We start from the raw sequence: 6,616 nt of genomic DNA, 5'->3' as shown, positions 1-6,616 counted from the left end.
AGTAAACGCAGAGATTTTTTTCCTCTCTCACTTTCAGGAGTTGTGATTGCTCTGAGTAATGAGCCATTCTGTCCCGGAGACTGGCCCTTTGCAGCCAGGGCAAACTGAAGTCATTCCCCCCAAGGCACAGACTTTGCAGCGTGTTTACAGGGCTGGGGGGAGGACGCGTGCTCTGGAGTAGCTCTGAGAACCGCGCCCATCCTTCTGCCCGGGGACCGCGATTGGTCCTCCGCCGCGGCGGGCCGCGGGAGCCCGCAGTCAGCGCGCGCGAAAAGCAGTCAGGAACCGGGCGCCGCGTTGCGTGTGCTCTGCCTGCTGCGTGTGCGGAGATTAGCTGCCGCGCCGGGGGCCGGAAACGCGGCGGGCGCCGGGCAGTGCGTAATCCAGGATTTGCCGCGGTCGCGCGGTTGATGGAAAACAGATGTTTCAGCCCTGGGCCTGAGCACAGGATGGAAGTGACCGATCCGAGCGCCTCTTGGAAGCGAGGACACCGAGTTGAGGCTCTTCGGGATCCAGCCGGGAGGCGGCTCTCCCTCGGCTCGTGGGTTTTCGCGGCTTCAGCATAGAGCCCGAGAGCGCCGGGCGGTGCCGCGGCTTCACCCGCCGCGGGCAGTGCGCGCCTCTTCTGTCGCCGAGCGGGTCGCCGTCGCTTAGTAAGTCGGTTGTTGCTGGGCCGCGGCCCGGGCTGTGCGTGCGCGGCTGCGCAGGTGGGCCCGACCCGGCCCCCTGGAGCCTCCCCTCTGGGCAAGGTTTGCGTGGACCGAGGTGTGCGGAGCCACCGGAGGCTCCGCTTCCGGGTCCTAGTCGGTGGGGCGGGGGTGTGCGTGGGGGGGAGCCAGGGACCGTCCGCTAGCCGCGCGCCTGCCTCGCTCTCCTGGGGCGGGGACTCTCCGCCAGTCCCGAAAAGTGTGCGCCGAGCTTCGGAAGAAACGCTTTTCTCGTCATTTTGCAACTGAGGGGAAAAGAAAAGAAAAGATATTCTTCAACCTTAAAGCAGTAGGTGTAATAACTGTTGAAAAGATGGGTTTCCTTCTCTCTGTCTCTTTACATTTCGGTCGTTTCCCTACAACCAACTACTGAAACCGATTTCCTTCCTAATTAGCCTCTACTCAGATCCTCTGCCCAAGTTCTTAGAGGAGAGAGATGTTGATTTTTGAGGGTTTTCAGGGCTTTTTTGGTTTGATATATTATGAAAAGGCATGCCCCATGTTGAAAACTGCATGCTGCGTACAAATTAGGTAAGAGGCTGGGAGTGGAGAGGAACATTTGTCGCGTGAAGTGCCTGTCAGATCCCAAACTTTCTATGAACTCTAAATTGGTTCCCACCTGTAATCCATCCCCACAGGCAACTGGGTCTTCACCCCTCCCCTCCCCTCAGAATTCAGGAACCTTAATTTATGAACAGAGACAGCTTTAGATTCAACCGCTTTTGAAATGGTTGATTTTAAAGCACCTAGAGTTCCAGACATCCAAAGAGTGGCTGAGCCCCTAAGGTGGTAGGGTATGCTCACCAATGCCTTTTTTCCCCGACGAGACAGTTTTTAGCCTATTTTCTTCTAAAAATGGAGAGTAACTTTTCCATCAGTCATTTTAGAATACAGTTATGGGCTTGTTGCGCGGCTCCTTGTATTTCCGAGTCCTTTACGGGGAGGTGGGGGTGGTAGTGGAAGAGGTAATGTGCTTGTTTCACTACCACCCTGCTCTCTTGACCTCCAGTCTCAGTTTGCCACGTGATTTCAACCCTGCAGACCTAGTACCTGCCTTTCGGTGGAAAGAAACGAAAGAGCAGGAATGACTCAGAATCCTTGGGTTACCACAACCTTAACCAAAGATGCAAGGGATTTGATTGAATTCTTTATGATGCACATTACTTTGTTCCTTCCTCTTCAAACCTAAGTATATCTAGCAACTAAGGATCAATTATAAAAAAACAAGCAAAAACTCTACCTCCCTCCACCCTTAGGATAAACACAGATTTGGTTGAGTCGGGCATGGCCACCAACACTAATGAAATGTCTTCATGGTGAGATAATTCATATTCTGGACTGGGTACAAGAGGATAGCACCAGATTACCCCCATATTTGCACATTCTTTTCCCTGGACCCTCCCTTTTTTTCCCTACCGTTTTCTATACTCTTATTTAGGTACATACCATGCCACTCTTTTGGATCATGGAATCTAGGATATAATTACCTTTTAGAGTCAACTTTGTTTAGATGACAGTGTCCCCTTATCAGTATTCTCAGAACATTTTTCCAAATCCTGCCTTTATTTCCCTGGAAAACTCTTAGTCTATTAAATCCTCCATTGGAAATTCCGTTGTATCTTTCAAAAGCAAATATGGCACCTACATCTTGAATTCTTTTTCTTGCATCATCATTTTAATGTTGACTTGCATGGTTTCCTGATTGTCTGGTCAGCTTACTTCTGCTTCATATGGAAACACAAATGGAAAGAACTTCGCAGGCTTCCCTGGTGGCGCAGTGGTTAATAATCCGTCCGCAAGTGCAGGGGACACGGGTTCCAGCCCTGGACTGGGAAGATCCCACATGCCATGGAGCAGCTAAGCCTATTCGCCACAACTACTGAGCTTGTGCTCTAGAGCCCGTTCGCCACAACTACTGAAGCCCACATGCCTAGAGCCCATGCTCCGCAACAAGAGAAGCCACCACAATGAGAAGCCTGCGCACCACAAAGAAGAGTAGCCCACACTCGCCGCAACTAGAGAAAGCCCGCGCGCAGCAACGAAGACACAGTGCGGGCAAATTAAATAAATAAATTAATTAATTAATTAAAAAAGAGAAAAAAAAAAGAAAGAACTTCGCATATAAGACACTGAATATAAGTGGGTTAAGGAGTCTCCCTGAGAATTAAGAGCACACACTCTGGCCTTTTCTTTGGTCTGTCCTAGGGTTGAATTCTGCCACTGGAGTTTCTGTCCACTGCTTCCTCTAGAAAGAGGCTGGATATTTACCTTGGGGCTCGGACGGGATCTGTTTATTTGGCCTTTTCTGAGCAGCAGTAACTGACCACCTCTCCAGCCACTGCTTGGTGAGAATTTGGCCTGCTCAACAGAGATAACCCAATCTGGTAATACAGCAATGCTGAAAAAACCTTTCAAAGTGCCATACTGAAATTCTAAAATCTGGGAAGATAACATGTTCTTCTTCTCTCATTACTCCACTAAAAATGACACTGCTTGGTTTACACCAAAATCCATCTTGGATTATAAATTCGCAAGAGACAATCTTAGCTTGATTTATACAGGCTCTAAAGGTTTATGCTGGCAGGTGTTGGCAGTATGCTTCTGCTGCTAATGATGCAGATAGGAATGGTGACGGTTTTCCTTTGGGGTTTCATAAGAAAAATATAATACTTTCCCGAATATCCATCTGAGAGGCTTCTCTGAGACTGTTATCTTACAAACCTTGAGTCAAGGCTGAGGCACTGGCATACTCCGTCTCCAGCATTATTTCTTATGCTCTTAGATATCAGACCTTAAGACTGACCTGCCAGTTGGCGGGTCTGAAAAAGTCACTGCAACTTATCTGAGAGTTTAGTTTATTTTCTCTGGAAGAGAATGGTAGGTCTTTGATATGGTTAGTATTTGTTCTTAGAAGAACTGGTAAATGCAACCTTTGAGATAAGTAGCTGGAGGGGAAATGAAGAGGAATAAACCTGGTGAGACTAAGCCAACTGTTTACCAGCCACTCAGCTTTTATGTTTTTTTTAAGAGTTTAGTGGAGGGCTTCCCTGGTGGTGCAGTGGTTAAGAATTCACCTGCCAATGCAGGGGACATGGGTTCGAGCCCTGGTCTGGGAAGATCCCCTGTGTTGTGGAGCAACTAAGCCTGTGCGCCACAACTACTGAGCCTGCGCTCTAGAGCCCGAGAGCCACAACTACTGAGCCCAGTGCTACAACTACTGAAGCCTGCGTGCCTAGAGCCCATGCTCTGCAACAAGAGAGGCCACCGCAGTGAGAAACAGGCGCACCGCAACGAAGAGTAGCCCCTGCTCGCCGCAACTAGAGAAAGCCTGCGCGCAGCAACGAAGACACGGCGCAGCCAAAAATAAATAAAAGAAACTTATAGAAAAGAAAGAGTTTAGTGGAAATTCAACCTCAGAATTTGAGCTCTTGTTGGCAAATATTTTGCCTTAATGAATACTGATTCCTTCCTATGTAAAACTATTATTTTTGCATATCCTGCCTTTGAATCTCATCTTAATCCTTGAACAGAAATGTCCCTCCCTAGAATTTACAATACCTTCTTCTTTTTCATAACATACTGGATGTCTAGATGAAATTTATTTAGGCACAAGCGCTGGCCAGGAAGCTTAGGATGTGTCCTTGAGTCAGACAAAAACACCGTATAGGTCAGCATCTTTATTAATTTATGACAGTTTAGAAGGTCCCAAATAGAAGTTGTGAAACTGGTTCTTTTCCAACCCGACTGCAGTAAAATGAATCAACATGCAGACTTCTGGAACCAGAGCAGTTTGTACAAATATGCTGGAGGCAATTGGAGTTCTGGGAGTTGCTTAGCTTTCTAAATCACCATCTCCTTATTAGAAATGTTTTTCAGGTTTCAGAATGTCTGCTGTTGGAGCGATGTCCTTTTTTTTTTTTTTTTTTTGCGGTACGCGGGCCTCTCACTGCGGGCCTCCCGCTGCGGAGCACAGGCTCCGGACGTGCTGGCTCAGCGGCCATGGCTCACCAGACCAGCCGCTCCGCGGCATGTGGGATCTTCCCAGACCGGGGCACGAACCCGTGTCCCCTGCATCGGCAGGCAGACTCTCAACCACTGTGCCACCAGGGAAGCCCGGAGGGATGTCTTTTTTAGTTTAAATATAGTAATTGATTTAAACCAAAGTATGGAGAGAGGCATAAAGTCTGGCTGACCTGCTTCTTTCCTATTAGGATCAGAGCTAGCATTTTAGGACTCTCATCGCTGACCTTCAGGGATGCCGATTGTGAGGACCAGGAAGCAAACAACATGGAAAGGTTCTCAGATTAAGACTCCTGAAAAGAGAAATCCGACTGAAGACCAAAAATGTGAAAGATTAGACCCAGTTTTGTTTTAGAGTGTTCTGTCCAATCAGGTAGAAGAAAGGAAAGCTGTGTTTCCAGCCCAGTCTGCCATCAAGACGATTTATTGAACAAATATTATGTTTCAAACCCCCTGCTTTATGATCTGAAAAGTACAATAGTGTAAAAGGCAGAGCATAAACCTTGAAGGGATTTTCAAGCCTTGGTGGTACCTTTAGACATTAGCGAGCATCTTTCTCCCACCTGTTCTCTGATTTCCTTACCTAGGAAACCAGGTCTAGGGCTGTGGTAGGAGCCCCCTCTGTAGTTCAGCTCAGATTCCTGAGGGAATCATGATGGCCCCTTGACCTGAGAGTTGATTCCTTTGGCAGCGGAAAGTGTGTTCTTGGCTGTTCACCACGACCCAGACAAAGTGACACTTTCTACCTATCCCGGAGACTCCTATTCGGTACAGGCTCTATTCCTATGATATTCCTTCCCCAGCCACCAAGCAGTTCGACAGTGACCAGGCTAGCATCAAAATTACCCATAATGGGGGCATAGCTATCCTTGAGATTTGCCTTAATTAAGAGGACGAGATCAGGACTCCTTAACCATGAAAATAACCTCTCAGATTAAACAAAGACAGAACTGTCTCTTTTGCTGAACACATGCAATTTATTTAAATTAGTGTTGCACATTCGACAATGGTGTCAAAGCTATATTATAAAACCACCTAAAAGAATGAATTTTCTGGGCCTTTGCTTAGGGATAAGAAAGGCATTAGCCACATTGCAGGGGATTTGCATCTTGTTAGCTTGTCTGGATATCCTCACTATTGGACACAATGGGAGGGTGCACAGCTGTCTTTGTAGCTGGGCAGGCTGCCTTAGTTATAATTCTGCTGGGAATGAAGATAGTGAACTGGAGGCGCAGGATGGGGAAGAGAAAGGGCAGGAACTTGCAGGACTCAAAAGAAGGGAAGCTTGGGGTCAGTTCTGACCCCTCCCCTTTTTGTGTAGTTCAAGGTTAACAGCACGCTTTGCTTTAGTTTTAATATTTTTTTAATTGAAGTATAGTTGATTTACAATGTTGTGTTAATTTCTGTTGTATAGCAAAGTGATTCAGTTATACATATATATATACATTCTTTTTTAATATTCTTTTCATTATGGTTTATCAGAGGATATTGAATATAGTTTCCTGTGCTATACAGTACGACCTTGTTGTTTATCCATTCTATATATAAAAGCTTACATCTGCTAACCTCACCCTCCCACTCCATCCCTCCTCCAATGCCCTCCCCTTTGGCAACTACCAGTCTGTTCTCTATGTCCAGATTCCGTTTCTGTTTCATAGATAGGTTCATTTGTGTCATATTTTAGATTCCACATATAAGTAATATCATATGAAATTTGTCTTTCTGACTTACTTCACTTAGTATGGTAATCTCTAGTTGCATCTATGTTGCTGCACATGGCATTATTTCATTCTTTTTTATGGCTGTGCCGTATTCCATTGTATATATGTACCACATCTTCTTTATCCATTTTTCTATTGATGGGCATTTAGGTTGTTTCCATGTCTTGG

General features: G+C 46.5%; 1 protein-coding gene across 3 annotated transcripts in view; it reads left to right on the top strand.

Moving 5' to 3' along the window:
• Positions 1–239: 239 nt before the first annotated feature.
• TRIM2 (tripartite motif containing 2) overlaps positions 240–6,616 on the top strand; it is a 102,550-nt gene continuing 96,173 nt past the window's right edge. Inside the window, exon 1 of one of the 3 annotated variants that reach the window (XM_089912308.1) lies at positions 240–653. The gene's annotated coding sequence lies outside the window, so the exon portion shown is untranslated. The remainder of the gene's footprint in view (positions 654–6,616) is intronic. The other 2 variants (XM_089912306.1, XM_089912309.1) reach the window with 2 other exon arrangements.

This window comes from Delphinapterus leucas, chromosome 5 (genome assembly GCF_059928025.1).
Source record: "Delphinapterus leucas isolate spDelLeu-1000000601 "Yukka" chromosome 5, BTC_Dleu_Yukka2, whole genome shotgun sequence".
In the NCBI taxonomy this organism is placed as follows: Eukaryota; Metazoa; Chordata; class Mammalia; order Artiodactyla; family Monodontidae; genus Delphinapterus; species Delphinapterus leucas.
Note: the sequence above shows the minus strand (reverse complement) of the source record. Positions and strands in the feature narration are given on the sequence as shown.